The sequence below is a fragment of the Lepisosteus oculatus genome, chromosome 14 (genome assembly GCF_040954835.1).
Source record: "Lepisosteus oculatus isolate fLepOcu1 chromosome 14, fLepOcu1.hap2, whole genome shotgun sequence".
Taxonomy (NCBI): domain Eukaryota; kingdom Metazoa; phylum Chordata; class Actinopteri; order Semionotiformes; family Lepisosteidae; genus Lepisosteus; species Lepisosteus oculatus.
In genome coordinates, this window is record NC_090709.1 from 50,225,701 (window position 1) to 50,249,685 (window position 23,985).

Consider the following 23,985-nt stretch of genomic DNA (forward strand, 5'->3'; position numbering starts at 1 on the left):
CACCACTGTGTCGTAGATGAGCACCGCGATCGCTTGTTGTCATGCGTCCTTACTTGGGAAATGCAGAAGCAAAAACTGCCCTCTCTCAGCCACCGAAATGTGTGCGGCTCGCCTTGCGCTCTCTGCGCCTCACATATTTGTCGAGCTGTCTGCTCTTCTTTCTGTTGAAGTAATCAAGTTACGGGGCGTCCTGCAGCCTATGATGTTCTCACTGAGAGCTTTCAAGATTTGAAGGAAAACTACGAGCTTGATGGCTCAAGTCGAACGAATGTGATTGTTAAGCAATCGATGATCAAAAGCACGTCTTCTAACAATTCGTGAGAGTATTATCAGCACTGTTTTCACTCGGATATACTTTTCACTTGCTAAGCTGACAAATTGGACGAGAAAATGCCGGAGACGCACTCAGTGCAGACTGAGGTTGGGAAGGAGGTGTGGCCCTTCAACGCTTGATAACTGAAGGACATTCTCTCCGCAACGGAGGAGTACCTGTCAGAAGTCGCAGAAGCTAAACAAGAGCACCGGGCTTCCGGAGATCCAAACTCAGACCTGGAGGATGCGGGCATCGATCCCGCTACCTCTTGCATGCTAAGCGAGCGCTCTACCATTTGAGCTAATCCCCCTCGCTTCATGCGTCTCGGCATCATGTCTTACCGCTTCTGCCCCTCTTACCGGGCACCGCCCACTGCCCTTGGTCTGCAAGGCAGTCCTTTCAAGTGCGATGACGACGCTGAGACCTTCGTTGCCTATTGTACGAGCTGAACTTTTGTGCTCATCAATTCAACGCTCTTTCCATCAACTCATCTTGTCTTTTGACGCTTCGTGTTTTGCGCTCCTTTGACTATCGGCATATCGGGTGACTGCAAACACTGAAGTTCTTGCTTACGGAGTGTGGAACATTGTTTTCAAGTGATCGCTGTTCTGTCATGTTGACGCCGAGTGAATCTTTCTTTGGCAACATGGGCAGGCTGACAGCAGTGCGAGCGAAAGTAATGGCAAATTTCTTGACTTATTTCTGAATGTGAATGTTCTTTAGAAAAGGGATGCGGCGTTGCTTCTCGCCCGTGTAAAGGTCACGCATTCCAGACGTGGTTATGAGCGAACAGTTGCCGCAAGTGTTTGAAAAGAGCAAGAGAGGAAGCAGCCCTGCCCCGTGTGAGGATCAAACTCAGGCCCTTCAGATGACGAGACTGACGCACTACCAATTACGCCAACAAGCCCAGCTGCAGTACACACACCGGAAAGTTTGCCTCACATGGATTTCAGTCGCCCGTTCCCTAATCTTTAGACGCCCTCTGCTGAATGTTGCATTTGCCTTTTGATCTCACCGATACATTTTTGGTCTGTTTCTGTTGCGAGTCCGTCTTTCAGATCTCACCTAGCACAAGTCTCTGTGGCTGAAGTGGCCTCTCTGCTTCAGCATCGTGCCCTCACTCAGCCATTAAAAATGTCACTCGGACTTCTGACATGCTGACATGAAATGTCAAGAGAGAGGGGCGGAGTGACGCTTAAGCCAGAGAGAAGATGAAAAGGGGGCGTGGCTGCGAAACGCTTGACAGCTGCACGATGCTCTCCATGTAAGGCGGGACCACAGGCTAAAGGACGCCTTTCGGCACATCAAGCTCTAAGCACACACCTGGAGGATGCGGGAATTGATCCTGCTATCTCCCACATGCAAAGCAAGCGCTGTACCATACAAGCCAACCCCCCTCGCTGGGACTTATGCCTCGGCGTCACCTAGTGCCGCTTGTTCCCCTCTTACCGGGCACAGTTCACTGCCCTTCGTCTGCAAGGCAGTCGTGTAATTGCAGCTTTCTTGACTTATTGATGAAGGTCTGACTGGACGAGCGAATGGCGCCTCTCCCCATCCTCAAGCTCGCTGACAGATTGAAATGGAAAGTGCTGCTGTGGCTCGTTGGTCTAGTGGTATGATTCTCGCTTAGGGTGCGAGAGGTCCCGGGTTCAACTCCCGGACGAGCCCTCGTGTGCTCTTTTCCTCCTCTTCCACAAGACTGGGAACTGATATCCACTTCGCAGCGTCTGCTTATGGCAAACGATGGAATGTGACTAATGACTGAACGAGCCTGGTGAATTCTCATCACGTGGCACAATGAGAGCGTGCAGTCAGCTGTCCAAGGCGGCAACCTCATTGCTCGTTCAAAAGAACACGTACTGAAAACTCATCACCACTGTGTCGTAGATGAGCACCGCGATCGCTTGTTGTCATGCGTCCTTACTTGGGAAATGCAGAAGCAAAAACTGCCCTCTCTCAGCCACCGAAACGTGTGCGGCTCGCCTTGCGCTATCTGCGCCTCACATATTTGTCGAGCTGTCTGCTCTTCTTTCTGTTGAAGTAATCAAGTTACGGGGCGTCCTGCAGCCTATGATGTTCTCACTGAGAGCTTTCAAGATTTGAAGGAAAACTACGAGCTTGATGGCTCAAGTCGAACGAATGTGATTGTTAAGCAATCGATGATCAAAAGCACGTCTTCTAACAATTCGTGAGAGTATTATCAGCACTGTTTTCACTCGGATATACTTTTCACTTGCTAAGCTGACAAATTGGACGAGAAAATGCCGGAGACGCACTCAGTGCAGACTGAGGTTGGGAAGGAGGTGTGGCCCTTCAACGCTTGACAACTGAAGGACATTCTCTCCGCAACGGAGGAGCACCTGTCAGAAGTCGCAGAAGCTAAACAAGAGCACCGGGCTTCCGGAGATCCAAACTCAGACCTGGAGGATGCGGGCATCGATCCCGCTACCTCTTGCATGCTAAGCAAGCGCTCTACCATTTGAGCTAATCCCCCTCGCTTCATGCGTCTCGGCATCATGTCTAACCGCCTCTGCCCCTCTTACCGGGCACCGCCCACTGCCCTTGGTCTGCAAGGCAGTCCTTTCAAGTGCGATGACGACGCTGAGACCTTCGTTGCCTATTGTACGAGCTGAACTTTTGTGCTCATCAATTCAACGCTCTTTCCATCCACTCATCTTGTCTTTTGACGCTTCGTGTTTTGCGCTCCTTTGACTATCGGCATATCGGGTGACTGCAAACACTGAAGTTCTTGCTTACGGAGTGTGGAACATTGTTTTCAAGTGATCGCTGTTCTGTCATGTTGACGCCGAGTGAATCTTTCTTTGGCAACATGGGCAGGCTGACAGCAGTGCGAGCGAAAGTAATGGCAAATTTCTTGACTTATTTCTGAATGTGAATGTTCTTTAGAAAAGGGATGCGGCGTTGCTTCTCGCCCGTGTAAAGGTCACGCATTCCAGACGTGGTTATGAGCGAACAGTTGCCGCAAGTGTTTGAAAAGAGCAAGAGAGGAAGCAGCCCTGCCCCGTGTGAGGATCAAATTCAGGCCCTTCAGATGACGAGACTGACGCACTACCAATTACGCCAACAAGCCCAGCTGCAGTACACACACCGGAAAGTTTGCCTCACATGGATTTCAGTCGCCCGTTCCCTAATCTTTAGACGCCCTCTGCTGAATGTTGCATTTGCCTTTTGATCTCACCGATACATTTTTGGTTTGTTTCTGTTGCGAGTCCGTCTTTCAGATCTCACCTAGCACAAGTCTCTGTGGCTGAAGTGGCCTCTCTGCTTCAGCATCGTGCCCTCACTCAGCCATTAAAAATGTCACTCGGACTTCTGACATGCTGACATGAAATGTCAAGAGAGAGGGGCGGAGTGACGCTTAAGCCAGAGAGAAGATGAAAAGGGGGCGTGGCTGCGAAACGCTTGACAGCTGCACGATGCTCTCCATGTAAGGCGGGACCACAGGCTAAAGGACACCTTTCGGCACATCAAGCTCTAAGCACACACCTGGAGGATGCGGGAATTGATCCTGCTATCTCCCACATGCAAAGCAAGCGCTGTACCATACAAGCCAACCCCCCTCGCTGGGACTTATGCCTCGGCGTCACCTAGTGCCGCTTGTTCCCCTCTTACCGGGCACAGTTCACTGCCCTTCGTCTGCAAGGCAGTCGTGTAATTGCAGCTTTCTTGACTTATTGATGAAGGTCTGACTGGACGAGCGAATGGCGCCTCTCCCCATCCTCAAGCTCGCTGACAGATTGAAATGGAACGTGCTGCTGTGGCTCGTTGGTCTAGTGGTATGATTCTCGCTTAGGGTGCGAGAGGTCCCGGGTTCAACTCCCGGACGAGCCCTCGTGTGCTCTTTTCCTCCTCTTCCACAAGACTGGGAACTGATATCCACATCACTTCGCAGCGTCTGCTTATGGCAAACGATGGAATGTGACTAATGACTGAACGAGCCTGGTGAATTGTCATCACGTGGCACAATGAGAGCGTGCAGTTAGCTGTCCAAGGCGGCAACCTCATTGCTCGTTCAAAAGAACACGTACTGAAAACTCATCACCACTGTGTCGTAGATGAGCACCGCGATCGCTTGTTGTCATGCGTCCTTACTTGGGAAATGCAGAAGCAAAAACTGCCCTCTCTCAGCCACCGAAACGTGTGCAGCTCGCCTTGCGCTCTCTGCGCCTCACATATTTGTCGAGCTGTCTGCTCTTCTTTCTGTTGAAGTAATCAAGTTACGGGGCGTCCTGCAGCCTATGATGTTCTCACTGAGAGCTTTCAAGATTTGAAGGAAAACTACGAGCTTGATAAAAGAATCAATTTAAATGTTTCTTGAAAAACGGATCCTTCTAAATATCGGAAGTCCAAAGTCTCATGGAAACTGTCTGTGTAACGGTCTAACGTGATAACGTGATAACCACTACACTCTGGAAACGGTGGGAAATTGTGCCCAGTGGCCCAGTGCTGAGCTACGCCAATGCTATTCAGGGGCTATTCAGGGGCCAATGCTATTCGATGTGAATTGAATGCTATTCAACTCGCCAATGCTATTCAGGGGTGGAAAAGGGTGGAGCCGTGTGTGTCTTTTGTTCAAAGACACCCCCATCTCAGAGCCGGAAGTACAGGCCTTCCTCCCGCAGGTCCACAAAGATGTTATTTTTTAAGAAGATTCTGCGAAAGTCGGCCATCCGCCTCTCAGCCCTGCAGTAGGCCAGGCTGAGAGAGAAGCAGTCCTTCACCCTGGCAATGCACAGCCTGACAAGGTCTGGCTTCAGGCCATTGTACATCATGAGGTTCCTCCTCTCCCAGACAGCTGTCCTCGTTAGGCTGAGGAGGAGGTTCACTAAAATGGCGTTAACCCCCCTCTCAGACCCGCGGTACCCAAAGAGGAACAGCTCTTTCCAGGGCACCCCGTCAAGAACAGCTCCTCGAACAGAGCGAAACAGGCCATCCAGCAGATCCGTCAAGTATGCCCTGGCTCGAGCTGGGGGAAGATCTTACCCCAGAACACCTCTGAGACCGGCACTCTGAAGCGTTTCGCCACCATCAGCCTGTAGAACATGCTGGTGGTGAACCCCAGGAGGTCCACCCCACGGTCCCCCCACTTCACCCTCAGCTCCGGCCAGGCCGGGCCTGCTGCCCCGTCTTGTAGATGGAGCTTCTCCAGCCAACTGTCCGGGAGACCGAGTTTGAGCTGCTCGTAATCCTGACGGATCTTACTGACAGGCAGCTCGTCGTCGACCTCTCGCACAGCGTCGACAATAGCCTGGGTGGGCAGAAATCCGTCCTTTACTTCATAAAGAAGATCCTTGACCTTGGATATGCCAGCCTCGTAGAGCTGCCTGTTCCATCGAGACACCAGCAGGGGGTCGAGGAACAGAGGCTGTTCCAGAATCTGGGCCCGGGTCTCCGGCGTGTAGGAGACATGCTGGGACATGAACTACCCCCTCGCCAGCAGGACCTCCCTGTAAAAGGAGGGCAGATGTTTTATCAACCCCGGAGTCAGCCTCACCAGGAGAGTCTCCTGCCCCAAGCCCCCGCAAGTCTCGAGGTAGCTTCCCATACCAATCTTCCAAATGCTGACATTATCCAGGTCAAGGAACTTCTTCACTACTTTCAGCCTAAAGCTTTTCAGCTTCAGGCCTACATCACACAGCTTCAGCCCACCCCTGGAGATTTTCCCAATGAGGGTGTCATGAGTGACCCGCGGAGGCTTCCCCTCCCACACGAATCCCACCACCAGTTGCCTAATCTCATTCTCTACCCGTTCAGGAAGAGGCATCACAGACAGTGGGTACCACAAGAGGGACAGGCACAGTGTGTTAACGAGCAGGACCCTTCCCTTTAGGGTCAGGGACCTGTGTCTCCACCGATTTAATTTGCCCTCATCTTAATGAGCTTCTCCTTCCACAGGAGAAGCCCAGTGGCCTGCTCATCAGCGTTAATGTAGATGCCAAGGACCTTCAGGTGACCCGTCTCAACCCTGAAAGGGTAACCGAAGAGCGGGGCAAGGTCTGCCCTCCCCACCGGCATGACCTCAGACTTCTCCAAGTTTACCTTGGCGCCCGAGGCAGCGCAGTAGGCCTGCACCACCTCTAAAATGGCCGAGATCTCCGCCACCTCTGCCAACGTCAGTCTGGTGTCGTCAGCATATTGGTAGATCAACGAGGTGGCGGTGCCCCCAGGCAAGGTCACTGGAAAGAAGCTCGTGAGGGAACCATTCACCTTGACACAGCTCACGATCCCCTTGTACACGAGCCTCACCCAGGAGATGAAGGCCTCGCCGAAGCCAAAGCTCTTCAAGACCTCAAACAGGAAGGAATGCTCCACCCTGTCGAAGGCCTTCTCCTGGTCCAGTTTCAGGACGTATCCACCCCTCGGCTGCTCCCGCATAAGGTCCACAACATCTCTGATGGAGCACACCGTGTCCGCAATGTCTCTCCACTTGAGGCAGTAGGTCTGCGAAGGCGACAGGATCCTGGGCAGAACCTTCCCGAGCCTGAGGGAGAGAACACGAGTTAGGATCTTATAGTCCGTGTTCAACAGGCTGATCGGGCGAAAGTTTTTCAAAAGGGAGGGATCCCCCTGCTTTTTGTAGACGAGAGATCACCCCCCTTCTCATAGATGGGGTCAGAGCGCCGGTCCTGGCAATCTCCTGGAACACCTCCAGAAGGAGGGGCCCCAGGTACTGCTGAAAGTGTCTGTAGAGCTTGGAGGAGAGCCCGTCCCACCCAGGGCTCTTGTTAGGAGACGAGCCCCGAAGTGTTTCAAGCACTTCCTCCAAGCTCAGCGCACTGTCACAGAGCTCACGATCGCTCTGTGACAGGCAGGTACTCACCCTGGCCAGCATGGCCTGGGTCTGCTGCTCATCCACCCATTCGGACCGGAACAAGGCGCTATAAAAAGAAAACACCTCATTCCTAACGGCCTCAGGGGCAGAGAGCCACACACCGTCCTCTCCCACCAGCTCCTTGATGAAGGAGCTGCGCTGCCTCTCCTCCTCCAGGACGAAGAAGAACCTCGTGCTCTTCTCGCCCTCGGCCAGATACTGGGCTCTGCTGCGCACCCTGGCTCCTCTCCACTTCTCCTCCTCCAGGGCTTGCAGCTCACCCCTCAGCTCCAGCAAGAGCTCGCAGCCCCCGCCGTGATCTGCCAGGAGCCCGAGCTCTGAGGCGATCTGAGCCCGAAGCTCTCTCTCCCGCCTGGCCTTCTCCAGCCCCCGGGACAGGCCATACAAGATACTGAACTCTTTGATGGCGTACTTGAGATTATCCCACCAGACCAGCTTTTCTGACCTTATTAAAGCACCAGAGGCCGGGGCCCCGGTCCTCCTGTGCCCCTGCTAGAGAGAAGTGAAGCACAGCATGGTCGCTCAGGGTCGTGAACACATAGCGCATCCGGCTCAGGCACGGGAAGAGACTCATGTGCCCCTGCAACAGGTCGATCCGGCTCTGTCTCAAGACACCTTCGACGACCTGCCGCCGAGAAAAGTCCCTCCGCGCACCATAAGCCTGACGCCACGCATCCACGAACCAGTGAGCTTCCGCACTGCGCTCCAGGAAGCTGCGAGCAGCGCTGCTCTTAAAGGTCATCCCAACCGCGACATCGAGCGTACTCAGTGCACAGTTAAAATCTCCGACGACCAGCCCTGGCTGCTGAAAGCAGCTCGCCTCCAGCTGCTTGAAGAAGGCGAGCCGCTCAGCTTCCTCATTGGGGGCGTAGATGTTGCTCAGCAGCACGGACTGTCCAGGAAACCCAAGACAGACCTGCAGGAGCTGGCCCTACGTGTCGCGGTGCAGGAGCCTTACGCTCTCGTACACTCCCCTCCTCACCAGCACAGCCACCCCCCTCCTGCACAGGCTGGAGGTGTTGCTGTAAAACAGCTCCCCGTCCCACTGTGCTCGCACCTTCCGGACACACTCCTCATCCCAGAAGATCTCCTGGAGGCAGACAACATCCGTCCGCCCCAGCAGAGCTAACACTGCCCCCAGCTTTGCTCAGTCCCTCAGCCCGTTGGCGTTTAAAGAGGCGAAAGTTGCCATCACGCATATGGCCATAAGAGTGAAATTAATTATCCGGCCCGCGCGAGAGTTCCCCCGCCCTTTCTGCCACATTCTCATTGCCAACACTTGCCGCTTCCTCCCCACCTCCTGTCTCCGCCACCGCAGAGACATCAGGGATGGGTCTGCGGACAACTCTTGAACTGGGCTTCAGGTTGGGCTGAGGCCTGACGTGGTGCCACTGGATTCCAGCCTTCGAGGGCCCAGGCGGTTGTACCCCGGCTTGCCCACAGCTGGGGAACCGCTGACGGTGATGGTGGTGGTGGTGCTGGTGCCGTCGCCTCCTCCCTCTGCCTCTCTCCCTGCACAGGCTTGGGTGTCAAAAGCCCACTGGTACGCTGAGGGGCAGCCTCTGGTGGTGGTGGTGCCCGTAGGATCTCAGCTGCACCACGCTGCACCGCCGCATGTTGTGGAGCAACCTCCCTCTGCTTCTCTTGCGGCACAGAGTGGGATGCAGCAGGATTGTTAGGGCAACGGGGCGCCTCTGCTGGTGGAGATGCTGGCTGGTCCCCGGCTCCTTTCTGCTGCGCTGTACCCAGGATTGGAGGGGCCTCCCTCTGCCTCTCCCCCATCACCGGCTGGGGCGTTGCTGGCTCACTGGGGTCCTGGGGCGCCGCTGCTAGCAACTCTCCATGCTCAGCTGCAGCGGCCACTCGTAGTCCATCTTCAACCCCCTCAGCGTTGCGGGCAGCTGCTCCTGCGGCGGCTGGATCTTCCGGCTCTGGCTCGCAGTTGCAGCTCATGAGCGCATGGAGGCAGTCCGGGCACTTGGCAGCGGTGCATTTCCTGGCGCGATGGCCGGGCTGTCTGCACTCATAGAAGAGGAACTCAGGGCAGTCCTTGGCGATGTGCCCCGAGTCCAGGCAGACATGACACACCCTTTGTTGCTGGTCGTGGAGGACCCTGAAGTACTGCCCCCCCTCTGCCGTGGCGAAGCGGGTGCTGTATGGCAACGAGGCTACATGATCGGGAAAGCGAATCCGAACAAACCTCGTGCCATCAGCAATGGTGGTCCCGGGGTAGTGGCGCATCCTGATGTCCGAAATGACTCTCACCCCCCAGCTACTCAGCTTCTCCTTGATAGTCTAATCTGAGATATACAGTGCCTTGCGAAAGTATTCGGCCCCCTTGAACTTTTCAACCTTTTGCCACATTTCAGGCTTCAAACATAAAGATATAAATTTTTTATTTTATGTGAAGAATCACCAACAAGTGGGACACAATTGTGAAGTGGAACGAAATCTATTGGATTTTTGAAACTTTTTTAACTAATAAAAAAATGAAAAGTGGGGCGTGCAAAATTATTCGGCCCCTTTACTTTCAGTGCAGCAAACTCACTCCAGAAGTTCAGCGAGGATCTCTGAATGATCCAATGTTGTCCTAAATGACTGATGGTGATAAATAGAATCCACCTGTGTGTAATCAAGTCTCTGTATAAATGCACCTGCTCTGTGATAGTCTCAAGGTTCTGTTGAAAGCGCAGAGAGCATCATGAAGACCAAGGAACACACCAGGCAGGTCCGTAATACTGTTGTGGAGAAGTCTAAAGCCGGATTTGGATACAAAATGATTTCCCAAGCTTCAAACATCCCAAGGAGCACTGTGCAAGCGATCATCTTGAAATGGAAGGAGTATCAGACCACTGCAAATCTACCAAGACCTGGCCGTCCCTCTAAACTTTCAGCTCAGACAAGGAGAAGACTGATCAGAGATGCAGCCAAGAGGCCCATGATCACTCTGGATGAACTGCAGAGAACTACAGCTGAGGTGGGAGAGTCTGTCCATAGGACAACAATCAGTCTTACACTGCACAAATCTGGCCTTTATGGAAGAGTGGCAAGAAGAAAGCCATTTCTCAAAGATAACCATAAAAAGTCTCGTCTCAAGTTTGCCACAAGCCACCTGGGAGACACCCCAAACATGTGGAAGAAGGTGCTCTGGTCAGATGAAACCAAAATCGAACTTTTTGGCCACAATGCAAAACGATATGTTTGGCGTAAAAGCAACACAGCTCATCACCCTCAACACACCATCCCCACTGTCAAACATGGTGGTGGCAGCATCATGGTTTGGGCCTGCTTTTCTTCAGCAGGGACAGGGAAGATGGTTAAAATTGAGGGGAAGATGGATGCAGCCAAATACAGGACCATTCTGGATGAAAACCTGTCGGAGTCTGCAAAAGACCTGAAACTGGGACGGAGATTTATCTTCCAACAAGACAATGATCCCAAACATACAGCAAAATCTACAAAGGAATGGTTCACAAATAAACGTATCCAGGTGTTTGAATGGCCAAGTCAAAGTCCAGACCTGAATCCAATCGAGAATCTGTGGAAAGAGCTGAAAACTGCTGTTCACAAACGCTCTCCATCCAACCTCACTGAGCTCGAGCTGTTTTGCAAGGAAGAATGGGCAAGAATTTCAGTCTCTCTTCAGTGCAAAACTGATAGAGACATACCCCAAGCGACTTGCAGCTGTAATCGCAGCAAAAGGTGGCTCTACAAAGTATTAACGCAAGGGGGCCGAATAATTTTGCACGCCCCACTTTTCATTTTTTTATTAGTTAAAAAAGTTTCAAAAATCCAATAGATTTCGTTCCACTTCACAATTGTGTCCCACTTGTTGGTGATTCTTCACATAAAATAAAAAAATATATCTTTATGTTTGAAGCCTGAAATGTGGCAAAACGTTGAAAAGTTCAAGGGGGCCGAATACTTTCGCAAGGCACTGTAAGTGTAAGCAATTATTATTATTATTATTAATGAGCACAACACTTGATTACAGTAAAAAAATCATTAAAAAATAAAGAAATGTTCCACAACTCAAAGCGAGGTTGTATAAGGTTAGGTGAAATGTCTGATGTAAAACACCTGGTTGCTGCACTGTGGTTGTTGTGCTTGAAGAGCTATTGACTCGTGAATAGCACCCTCCTATCACCATGTACCGCCTGTCTAATGGTGCCATATTGAAAACATCATAAAAAAATAAAGAAAAGGGACACAGCCACAGCAAGATTGTATAAGGTTAGGGGGCCTGTCTGGTGTGTAAAACACCTGGTTGCAGCACTGTGGCTGTTGTGCTTGAAGAGCTATTGACTCGTGAATACCACCCCCCTATCCCCATGTACCGGCTGTCTAATGGTGCCATATTGAAAAAATCATTACAAAATAAATAAAGGGGCCACAGCCACAGCAAGGTTGTATAAGGTTACGGGGCCTGTCTGGTGTGTAAAACATACGGTTTCAGCAGTGTGGCTGTTGTATTTGAATTGCTATTGAGCCATGAAGAAGACCCACCTATCCCAATGTATTACCTGAAGTGTTACCTTCAGAAAATCATAAAAAAATAAAGAAAGGGGTCACAGCCACAGCAAGGTTGTATGAGGTTAGGGGGCCTGTCTGGTGTGTAAGACATATGGTTTAAGCAGTGTGGCTGTTGGATTTGAATTGCTATTGCAGGGGCAATGCTTGTTAATAAGACAGAATTAAGCGTTGGTATGCTGTCCTAAAGGAGGCCCCATCTCACCCTCCATCTCTGTGGTGCAGCCACAGAGAAAGTATTCATGCAGGCTGATTTAAGATGTTTTCTTTTGATAAGGAACAAGCTCCCAGACGGGGATGCACTTAGCTAAGCCTGGCTATCATGATCAATGGTCATCCATTGGCGCCTATCAGTCTAGAGAGTGCCGAATGGACATCTGGACTGCATTCCTAAGTATCAAGAGAAAGTGACTTATATCTCATCTTGACCAACCAATCAGGGACTGGCAGGGCGTGGTAATACCATGTGGGTCTCCAATGCCCACCAAACTCTCAACCAATCAGCACACATCTGGGTCTTGGTCAAAAAGGGAGCGCAAGCTCAGATCGGGGCTCTCCTTGGCCATTTTCGTGCATCCTCAGAGACAATCATGTGACAACTGCTGTTGTCTGCAAAAGGACTTGGACTTTGTTCTAAGCGCAAGGCCGAGGATCCCGTACGTACTCAGAATTCTGCCAACGTGAATGCTCCGCTTGATCAACGGCAGCCTACAGTTGGACCCTCGTCGACAACCTGAATAGCTTATTCAGAAGCAGCGCTGGACCAGGAACTAACCAGCTTCTTCCCAGGCAAAAGAGTGACTTGTGAGGACTCGCGGTCACACTCTGTGCATAGAGACTTTCTACTAGCCAGCCGGACTGCTGGTAGATCCCCTCGGAGCAACGACTGCCCTGCGCGCCGCAGTCAGATTTCTCCGCCCGTCCTACTCCGAGCTGCACCTTGACTGGTTGGCCGGTAGCCAGAGAACGCCGACACAACGCCCATTGGACAACCGCTGCAACAGAGGCTGCAACAGAGCCTGTCAGCTGGTTTGGTGTTCGTGCCGGGAGATTCCAAATCCATACACAGTGGATAAGTAAACCCCATGTTCTACATTGCGTCTCGAGAATTAAATTGTACCTCAACACAAGTTGTTATCAATTTAATTCATGAGTAATGTATTTACTTCCGAGTTTAGAGTAACAGTGGGTAATAACACTGGTTAGCGATTTGGTAACCGAACGATATATATATTGAAATATATTCTCTGTTGTGTATCTCTTTGTGTTTGCATCTCTTCGAGATTAAATACCTTGTATATTGATAACCCTCACAGTAAGGTCTGCCGCTCGTATCCAGGCAGACTAGTATATCTTTGGTGCACAATTTATATTAATACATGTACAGTGCCTTGCGAAAGTATTCGGCCCCCTTGAACTTTTCAACCTTTTGCCACATTTCAGGCTTCAAACATAAAGATATACATTTTTTATTTTATGTGAAGAATCACCAACAAGTGGGACACAATTGTGAAGTGGAACGAAATCTATTGGATTTTTGAAACTTTTTTAACTAATAAAAAAATGAAAAGTGGGGCGTGCAAAATTATTCGGCCCCCTTGCGTTAATACTTTGTAGAGCCACCTTTTGCTGCGATTACAGCTGCAAGTCGCTTGGGGTATGTCTCTATCAGTTTTGCACATCGAGAGACTGAAATTCTTGCCCATTCTTCCTTGCAAAACAGCTCGAGCTCAGTGAGGTTGGATGGAGAGCGTTTGTGAACAGCAGTTTTCAGCTCTTTCCACAGATTCTCGATTGGATTCAGGTCTGGACTTTGACTTGGCCATTCAAACACCTGGATACGTTTATTTGTGAACCATTCCTTTGTAGATTTTGCTGTATGTTTGGGATCATTGTCTTGTTGGAAGATAAATCTCCGTCCCAGTTTCAGGTCTTTTGCAGACTCCAACAGGTTTTCATCCAGAATGGTCCTGTATTTGGCTGCATCCATCTTCCCCTCAATTTTAACCATCTTCCCTGTCCCTGCTGAAGAAAAGCAGGCCCAAACCATGATGCTGCCACCACCATGTTTGACAGTGGGGATGGTGTGTTGAGGGTGATGAGCTGTGTTGCTTTTACGCCAAACATATCGTTTTGCATTGTGGCCAAAAAGTTCGATTTTGGTTTCATCTGACCAGAGCACCTTCTTCCACATGTTTGGGGTGTCTCCCAGGTGGCTTGTGGCAAACTTTAGACGAGACTTTTTATGGATATCTTTGAGAAATGGCTTTCTTCTTGCCACTCTTCCATAAAGGCCAGATTTGTGCAGTGTAAGACTGATTGTTGTCCTATGGACAGACTCTCCCACCTCAGCTGTAGTTCTCTGCAGTTCATCCAGAGTGATCATGGGCCTCTTGGCTGCATCTCTGATCAGTCTTCTCCTTGTCTGAGCTGAAAGTTTAGAGGGACGGCCAGGTCTTGGTAGATTTGCAGTGGTCTGATACTCCTTCCATTTCAAGATGATCGCTTGCACAGTGCTCCTTGGGATGTTTGAAGCTTGGGAAATCTTTTTGTATCCAAATCCGGCTTTAAACTTCTCCACAACAGTATTACGGACCTGCCTGGTGTGTTCCTTGGTCTTCATGATGCTCTCTGCGCTTTCAACAGAACCTTGAGACTATCACAGAGCAGGTGCATTTATACAGAGACTTGATTACACACAGGTGGATTCTATTTATCACCATCAGTCATTTAGGACAACATTGGATCATTCAGAGATCCTCGCTGAACTTCTGGAGTGAGTTTGCTGCACTGAAAGTAAAGGGGCCGAATAATTTTGCACGCCCCACTTTTCATTTTTTTATTAGTTAAAAAAGTTTCAAAAATCCAATAGATTTCGTTCCACTTCACAATTGTGTCCCACTTGTTGGTGATTCTTCACATAAAATAAAAAATGTATATCTTTATGTTTGAAGCCTGAAATGTGGCAAAAGGTTGAAAAGTTCAAGGGGGCCGAATACTTTCGCAAGGCACTGTATCTCGTGTATTGAACCCGTGTGTGTGCGTTGTTAGTTGTTCTGACGATTGATTTTCTAAAAGCTACAACGAACAACCTCGTGATTACTGTTACAATTAATAATTGTCTCAGTAAACCCATTAAACCACTACACTATTGAGCCATGAAGAAGACCCACCTGTCCCAGTGTATTACCTGTAGTGTTACTTTCAGAAAATCATAAAAAAATAAAGAAAGAGGCCACAGCCACAGCAAGGTTGTATGAGGTTAGGGGCCCTGTCTGGTGTGTAAAACATATGGTTTCAGCAGTGTGGCTGTTGTATTTGAATTACTATTGAGCCATGAAAAAGACCCACCTATCCCAGTGTATACCTGTACTGTTATCTTCAGAAATTCATAAAAAATAAAGGTTCCACAACCCAAAACAAAGCTGGGAAAAGTCAGAAGACCTGCTTAGTGTGCAAAACACTTACTTGCAGCATTGTGGGTGCTGTGATTTAAATGCTATTGGTTTGTGAACAGAATACCCCTATCCCAGTGCATTGTGCCATATTAAATAAAAGCATGAGAAAAAGAGATTCAGAACGCAAAGCTGTGTCAGTGTGCTGTGTAAAAAATCGGTTTGAACATCATGGGAGCTGTTTTTAATGAGCTGCTGAGTAAAGAATATTTTAATCTTCCTGCTGTCAGTAGTATTGTCAATATAGTTGACCCTTACCTGAATGAAAACAGGGCGTAAAGGAAGGGTTTCAGAAATCAAACAAAGCTTTATTCCTGTGCTTACAGTCTGGGTAATTGGAGACTGCGCTGTTCTGCTTCCTATGGTCATATACGGGTTATTCGCACAAAGCTGTATTGAACAGTATTTCTCACGTTGTGAACGTCTGTACACAGCGGTCCTCCGGGTTCCAGTAAGTGCGTAATTACGCATCGATGAAAAACCAGAGGTTTAAAAAAAGATAATTAGCCCACTGATAGTTTGATGTAGAGGCTGTGGAAATATCCACAAGTCTTGGTCTTTAAAATGCATTTGGTTTGACGGCGTTCTGTGCTTCCATTGTGAAGATATGGACAAAAGAATATTCGTGCTCGGTCAAAAAAATGTCATAAAAACGAAAAAGTAAAGGCTGAGAAAGCATTCACAATGTATTTTATACACAAAGGAAGTATTCTCGCAACTCTAAGAGGTTTCGTGGTTTAATTTTTTTTAATTGTTGAATCATATTTGTAGTGGCGAGGCTTAATAATAAGGCAGAATTAAGTGTTTCTGAGCTTTCCCAAATTAGGCCTCATTTCTCTGTTCATCTCTGTGGTGCAGCCACAGAGAAACCATTCATGCAAGGTGATTTAAGGTCCAAGGACAGCTCCCAAAGGGGGATGCATTTAGCTAAGCCTGGCTATCATGATCAATGGTCATCCATTGGTGCCTATCTGTCTAGGGAGTGCGAGTTGGACATCTGGACTGCATTACTAAGTGTCAGGACTAAGTGACTCATATCTCACCTTGATCAACCAATCAGGGACTGGTAGGGCCGAGTAACCCACGTGGGACTCTGATGCCCATGGAACTTTCAGCCAATCAATGAGCTGAAGTTCCTCCAGGTAAAAACAGGCAACACAGAGAGCCTGGGAGATTCGACAAGATTGAGATTCTGATTCAACAAGATTCAGACAAGATTCAGAAGGAATTCAAAGGAGAATCCCAAGGGCAGGACATTCTCGCAGCGCGCCTCCTGACCATCCTGAGACTCAGCCCGGACAACCACGGAACGGCCAGTGTGTCCGAGTGCCAGAACTTTCCTTTGTTCTAAGAGTCTAGAGTTGAGGTTGCCAGAGAGTAACCAGCAGCAGGCCTCCTGAACAGGTCGGAACTGTGGACAGCTGAATTACTATTCAGAACTAGCTCTTCATCATAAACGAACTGGTCCTCTTCCTGACTTGCTGGGACCCACAGTCATCTTTTCTCCTGTGCACAAACTTTGCTAGTTAAAGCCAATACTAACTAGCCGGTCAGTGAGCATCAGCAGCGCACCGTCGCAAGCCGCACAGCACAGCCTGGCACCGAGCCAGAGAGCGCGGATTGGACAGCAACAGCCTGCAACTGTTCCTTTGTGCCCGCAGGAGATCTGAATCCCCAGAGATTGGATGAGTATTCAACTTCAATGCATTACAGCTCGAGAATTCAATTGTTATCCCAACCAGTTGATATCAATTTAATTCCTAAGAGTTATGTACTTGTTTGAGTATCTAATGTAGAAGTTGTAACCAAGTTCACTTTACGAAACGGTCTTAATGAATGATATACTGAACGTATGTCCTCTTGATGTGTAACTCTTTGTAACTGATTGAATATATATCTTTTGTATTCTGATAACCCTCTCGATAAGATCTGTTAGGTTTATATGCATATTCTATGTATTAATAAATGTATCCTCGTGTATTAGTACCTGTGTGTGCGCGTTGTTTGAGTTATGTCGCATGGTTGGATTCTAAAGCCACCAAAAGAATCAACTTTGTGATTTACTGCTACAATTAATAATTGTCTCAGTAAATGCCCAAACCCTACAGAACTGGTGCCTTCAGAGAGCCACTATGATTACATATTTGGCGTCCCTGAACCGGTTTTCTCTACATATTTAAATGTTAAACAACTGAAAAGCATATTGCTATAGACCAGGATGGCCGAGTGGTTAAGGCGTTGGACATAAGATCCAATGGACAAATGTCCACGTGGGTTCAATCCCCACTCCTGGTAGTGTTGTAATAAGTTTTAAGTGACAGAACACTTTGATGATTTACACTCTATTTAAATATGAATTTACTAAATTTCAGTTCAGTTCTCTTCACCCCCACTCCCTGGCATAACTGAGCTCTCACTATCGCATACTGAAGGCTTTACATGCATTAGCTGTGATACAGCTCCCAATAAAGACGGAATCAAACAGTTTGTTCTGTCTCTCATGGTGATCCTCTTCTCGATCCAAATGAAATGTTTAATATGATGCCTCGAGAAAAAAAAAGGAGTGAATTTCCGCCTGTAATGATTGATGCCCCATCAAACATTTTGTAACATCCCCGGAAGATTATACAGTAGAATCCTGGTTTGTGGCTTAAATTCAAGGTAAACAAGACTAAGGAAATGAGTTGGAAACTTGATGTCGAACTGGAATTTAAATACCCGGAATATTTCACTACATTGGGCAATATGTGCCAGAGAGGAGCACTTTAAATCCCTTCGATAGCTCAGTTGGTAGCGTGGCTGACTGTATTAGAAACAGTTAGGAATCCTTAAGTCGCTGTTTCGACTACATCTCGAAGAAAGGTGCTTTTGTGAACTTTAATTAAATAGTTAAAATAGCAAATCTTTTTCACTCAGACGTTGATCAAAAGCTCAATAAACGATGAAGCAGAGGCTCTTGTTCCGAATTCAGCTAACATCTGGTTGTCTTGTTTTGGCAAATATCTTATCTTTGAATTAAGGGACTACGCTGTCTGATTTGTAATTCAAAAGTAGATACAAATGTCACTGTTTTCAAAGGATAGGTACTTAATTGGCTTTATGATTTGGTATTGATTTTGTATCATTATATTATTACGTTTGTGCTTTCTGTGTTTTTTATTGTATTGTGAACTTATTTTTTAAACAAATGCTTACAAAGGCAAACACAGCACACATCTGTTTATACCAGCGGTGAATTGTACATTTTTATTAAGTACAATCTACTGTATTTTTAGAAATAAATGGCATACTGTGCACGATATGTTGCAGAAACACAACCTGATATTTTCATAATTATTATTTTAATCATTTGACAAGTATGAGGTCCCGGATCCAAATCTTCAGTTCTGATTTTTTTTAAAGTGATATCTTCTCTTCCTCTCGTGGAAATCACAAGATGTGAGCAAATGTTTTTTGTTCTTTTTTTTTTCACGTTGCGATCCAAAGAGCCTCAGACGCACAGTCTGATAGTAACCAAACCAGAATGGATTCTGCTGGGAGCCGGACTGAGCTCATTCTCACTCCCTGTGCTGAAAACAGAATTATCTCTTCCCCGAACATCGTCTACAGCTGCTAGATATTGCTCTGTGTCCTACTGCTCCAGCAATTCCTTTGACCAAAGACAGATCACTTGTGTGCTTTTAAACTTCTTGCCACTACAGGCTCTTTGATGGCTCATGGTGATCGTCCTGTGGATCCAAAAGAAAATATTAAAGCTGATACTGATATTTTTGATTGTAATTTGCATCTAGCTACAACGTCTTTGGAAAAGATAATTTATTAGTTGCGTGCAATCGGAATCTTGTACTTTATGTATGGTAGTGGAAATAGTTTTAAAAATGTTTTCTAAAGAAAATTGTATTGCCAGGACCTGCCTTTAGCGCTCAGTAGCGATGACGCTGTTGATATAGATGGAGAAGAAATGTAAGATGAATTGATGATCTAAGCTAAAATAGCCCTAACACGCCTCCTGGAACAGTGTTTGTATTCATAGCAAGTAATATTCTTTTTCAAACCCGAACGTTGCTTTTGCATTAAGTGTTATGTAACCATTAGCGGTTTCGGTGGCTTCTGAAGAGCGCACTTTTCCAAACTGAAGCCTATAAGAACATTATTCAAGATGCACCATGGCCCAGAATCGTGCATCGGGACAATGATTAACATCCAATGAAAGTACTCCCAAATAAAAGATTTGACCGAAAAATTAAAAGAGTGGGCAAGTATTAAAAAAAACCCATAACTTCTTGACTTCCAATCTCTTTCCTGGTTCAGGCCATGTAAAATGACATATTCAGTGGACTCATGCCGAGGTTGTGAGTTTAAGCCTCACCTGCAGCAGCCTGGTTTTCTGTCTTGACAGGTAAACAGTGTTTTTTGTTATTTGCTAAATGGAGAGAGGATTCTGTGTTAATTGTGCTCCTCCTGGGAGAGGTCAAGATGAGACGTTCACGAGGCTGGTGGTAAATATCCTGTCCAGGAATATCGGGGCTGTAGGGGGTCAGATCTATAGATGTAGTAAACACATCAGTGGAGACGGTGTGTCTGCTCTCTGTGAGAGAGCCGGGCGGAAAGAATATTCTGTGGTCTGGGAAGGAGAGTCTCTCGTTGGAAGAGCGGCGTTCCTCACAGGAGAGAATGAAAAAAAATCTTTTTCAGGGATGCTGATTGTTCTCTTTGGGGGAATTAAAAGCACTTGTGGCGAGTGACCTCGTGGCGCAATGGTAGCGCGTCTGATTCCAGATCAGAAGGTTGCGTGTTCAAATCACGTCGAGGTCAGCTGAGGAGTTTGCAGGCGCTGCTGGTGCCGAACCCGGAAATTACACCACGCAGTCGGGTTTTATCTGTACACCACATAGGTAATCTGAACGAAGTAACAGCGCAGTACAAAACACCCAATCAGGAGCTTATGCAGCGAATCATCATGAACACGACAAGAGAAAAGGCACATTGCATATCTGCGAAACATCACGCCCGGCTTTAGAGACAGTGACATCAGAGAATGGAAGCTTCAGACCCCTTTTTTGTTACAGGTTCAAGCAAACCTGAAAGTTAGGGAGTGTTTGGTCTCTTTTGTTTGAAAAAGTGTCTGAAGCCTGTAATTATAATTTGCCCTTTTTTAATTGTGGTTGAAATCCACTCCCATGTACCAAGACCTTACAGTATATTCATGTTTACTTAAATGACTAACGCCATTGGACATTAGTTGGTGTTTTTTTTTTGTAATGATTTGCTATTTCATGCAGGAAAGAAAGGAACCCAGACCCAACGTTTGCTTTCAGGTGCGGTTCATTTACATAACGGACATCTATTTCTGAGGAGCCTGATTTAAATCACACAACCCCGGTAGAAGTCGAATCGACAATCTAATAAACCGAAATCAGACGCGTTATCCATTAAACCACCAGCCCGTCACGTAAATGAATTGCACCATGGTGAGTTCAGCGCCGCTCCTAGTAATACTCCACCCCTATCTTAAATTTCTACGTGAGAAACGTGTTTTCTACATTTTTATCAGTTTTTAAAAATCATCACTTTTAAGCAGACAAAGCCTTTATGTGTCGCTCTGAATTTCTAATTGATTTAGAATTCCAAGAAAAAAGCGTTTTGTTCCACAACAGCGTGAAATGATCACGTCTTTCACTCTACTTCTCTCTTGTAGTAAAGCAGACCTTGCTGGGTGAGTATTTGTTCTGGTAAATTAGGTCACGGATCATGTTAACTCACTTCTGTTAAACACAACATTTCCTTTTGCACGGGAGTGTGTCTTTGTACAGCTGTTATACAAAGGGCTGGTGGTCAGGGACGCGCTTCGGATTGTTTCGATGTAAACATAATCTCCGCTAAAAGCCCTCTTGAACTTTGCAGGAAATGTGCGTAAATCTTTTGGTCAGGAACGCGCTTCGGATTGTTTCGATGTAAACATAATCTCCGCTAAAAGCCCTCTTGAACTTTGCAGGAAATGTGCGTGAAACCATTTTCACGTGTGGAATTTTATCTTCAGCTGGCTGTAGTTAGAATGCCTTATACACCTGTTGTGTATCCTTAGCAAAAATGTTTTAAAATTATAACAGAGTTGTCGGAGAACTCGACAATCATTATTAAATGAGCACAGTACAAATGTACATTGATATTTTTGTTGTATGTACTTTAATTTTAAAAGATATAAACATAACTGTGCTGATATGGATGTTCATTTGAAGGATTTGAGGAATCTATAAAGGATGTCAGAACAACAAAAGAAACATTTGGGCATCTGCATATTTGTAAAGATTAAAGAGCACCCTAAGTGTGAAGTTTGCACATACGAGAGAAGAAATCAGTTTCAATGCACGTCATTAAACTGATGGTGTGCTTATCAGTCGTGCATTAAACATGTATAGCAGAGGATGGCTTTGATCCATTGATCTTTGGGTTATGGACCCAGCACGCTTCTGCTGCACCACTCAGCTATGTTTAACACAACTGCTTTTGCACCTGAGATGAAAAGTTTCAACGGTAAACGCAGACGTCACTGAGCACTTGGTCTTTTGTAGTACAAATCATCACACGCTGCTCTACATGGGCGTCTTCAAGATCGTTGAGAACCAAAGCTTCTGCCTTCCTGGTTACTGATTCTTTCTTCGTTAATTCCCAAATCTTAATTCCCAAATGAGAATCAGTGAAACGAAAACCAAACACATGTACACACTCGCGTCCTAGCATGAAAGAAAAATGATGGAAGCGTTTGAGAAATAACAAGAGTAGTCTGAACAGCTCCAGCCTATCAACTGCTCTACAAAGTGATCGCTATCTCCACACCCAGTTTATAACACTGAAAATGATTCAGGAAGCACAGCAAGGTTCTAAAAACAGCGGTTGAAAAGCATCTAGATACATAAAATGACAATTTCTCAAAAGTAAAATCTTCATCTTTTAAATTTTGTCATCCATATATTTTCGTTTTCCTCTTTTTTACATAACACGCTTTCGAGAAATAGAGTGTCCTGTAATGAAGGCTGCATTAGAAAATGTGTATCTAAATTAAAATCGGGTTTATTACTTCTGCGTTTTTCAGCTTTCTTAGCGCTTGGGTCTCGATTCAGATATTGCAATGAAAGCAACAGGGGAGTAAGTTTTCCTTTTCTAAATCAAAGGTGATCTGCTCACAAGGAAGTATAAAAACTTCAGCGTTTACTTTTTGAAGACCGCAAATTGTCGAAACACTGTTGCTTCATAAGCTTATAAGTAACGTTTCTGAGCATGCATTGTATTACTCATGCTGTTATTAATAAAAAAAAAGCTTAAATTCACATAATGGAATTTGGACGGCTCAAAGTAGTCTATTTCTTGTACAACTTTACTTGCCCGCTGAGTAGAGTTTAAAGCAACTGCAGCAGAAGTAGCAGTAATAGCAACAGCATGGTTAGAGTGTCACAATACACTCTGAAATTATTGCGGCTTCAGATCGTTTTGTTCTGTTGAAGCTACCTACAGGCCCTGAACTGTTGACATTGGCTGTGATCTTCTTTTTTCAGGTTTCATGAAATTCTTCACATATTTGAAATATTCCATTCGGGTTCGCCTAATACACGGTGCAACCCGTACCTGCAGCAGAATGCTGTGGCACATGAAGCCGTTTTGTTTATCGGTTGTAAGGATTGAGGAGCGTACTACAAATCGAGCAAGCGAAAAGAAAATTAAACAGGAGTCACTTTTTGGATTGCTAATCCATTGTACTCTGCTCGTCTAGGTTCAAATCCCATCCTTGTCATGGTTAAGGCCTGAGACGTGTGTGTTTTTTCTAAACGGTGTTTTCATTTGTTTCCTTTTTTACTCCTGTACTAGAGCAGTAATATTTCTAGCGGTGGAAGAACATGGTATCACATGCTGACAGCAGGAACACGTGGCCACAAGCTGCAGTACATTGGTTTTGGAACAGCAATAACTTTCCTGTGGAGACAGGTGCGCCGGTATTAATACAGCGCTTTCGAGCGGAAAGAGTTACAAGAACTGACTTAAACTTACCAGTTATGTTCAATAGCTAAAAACACAAAACCAACCTCTTCAGTGGTTGAATCTAAATAACACAAGCCAATGCTGCCATCAAGGGAAAAAAAATCCTGAGTTATGTAGTTTGAGACTACATATCTGACTTTCAGTTTGAAGCGGTACAATGGATTCTAGGTCACATTCGTTCTTGATTCAGGATATATATGAGTGTGCTAATGGTTAGAACTGTGTTTACATGAGGTACAAACGGTAACATTTTCATTGCGAGAAGAAAGTCAGTCCGTGCGCATTTCTCAGCATGCACGTTGTCAGGAAAACTAAACCCACAGTGCCAGCAAACCTTTCGATAGCCTGTAGGTACTGCCATTGCAAATGTAACAGGTTGTTCATACACACAAATTACATCGTTGCTATCTCGTAATTAGGAGATAATTTGGTATTTATTAATTAAGATTTTTGTCCTGGGTGGCAAAAATGCGCTTCCGCAATAAATCATAGACTCTGCTTTCAAAATAGCTGCACCAGGCACTTGGACACAGATAAACACAGGGATTTAAAATTGAGGAATATGAATGGTCAACTGCTTACAGTTGGGTTTTTACGTTTTCTTATTTAGCGATTTGTGTATCAATCTTTTAACAATTCATTAAAATGCTAACAACATGTAAAATAAAAACAACAGCACCGTTAAATGAAGGGGAGACAGGTAGTTTTTTTTACAATCAGATTCCAATCTCTAATGCTGTGTGTGAGAGCTTAGGTAACTTTCCTTTTCTCTCATTTTCTGACGACTATTCCAAAGGGGC

General features: G+C 46.5%; 5 non-coding genes across 5 annotated transcripts; 4 read left to right on the top strand and 1 right to left on the bottom strand.

Moving 5' to 3' along the window:
* Window positions 1-1,909: 1,909 nt before the first annotated feature.
* On the top strand, window positions 1,910-1,981 carry trnap-agg (transfer RNA proline (anticodon AGG)). The gene has a single exon. It is a non-coding gene; the product is annotated as a tRNA-Pro (tRNA).
* A 753-nt stretch (window positions 1,982-2,734) lies between these two features.
* On the bottom strand, window positions 2,735-2,807 carry trnaa-agc (transfer RNA alanine (anticodon AGC)). The gene has a single exon. It is a non-coding gene; the product is annotated as a tRNA-Ala (tRNA).
* Window positions 2,808-4,093: 1,286 nt separating this feature from the next.
* Window positions 4,094-4,165, top strand: trnap-agg (transfer RNA proline (anticodon AGG)). Its single transcript has one exon. It is a non-coding gene; the product is annotated as a tRNA-Pro (tRNA).
* Window positions 4,166-17,363: 13,198 nt separating this feature from the next.
* On the top strand, window positions 17,364-17,446 carry trnal-uaa (transfer RNA leucine (anticodon UAA)). The gene has a single exon. It is a non-coding gene; the product is annotated as a tRNA-Leu (tRNA).
* A 2,448-nt stretch (window positions 17,447-19,894) lies between these two features.
* On the top strand, window positions 19,895-19,966 carry trnaw-cca (transfer RNA tryptophan (anticodon CCA)). The gene has a single exon. It is a non-coding gene; the product is annotated as a tRNA-Trp (tRNA).
* The last annotated feature ends 4,019 nt before the right edge of the window (window positions 19,967-23,985 follow it).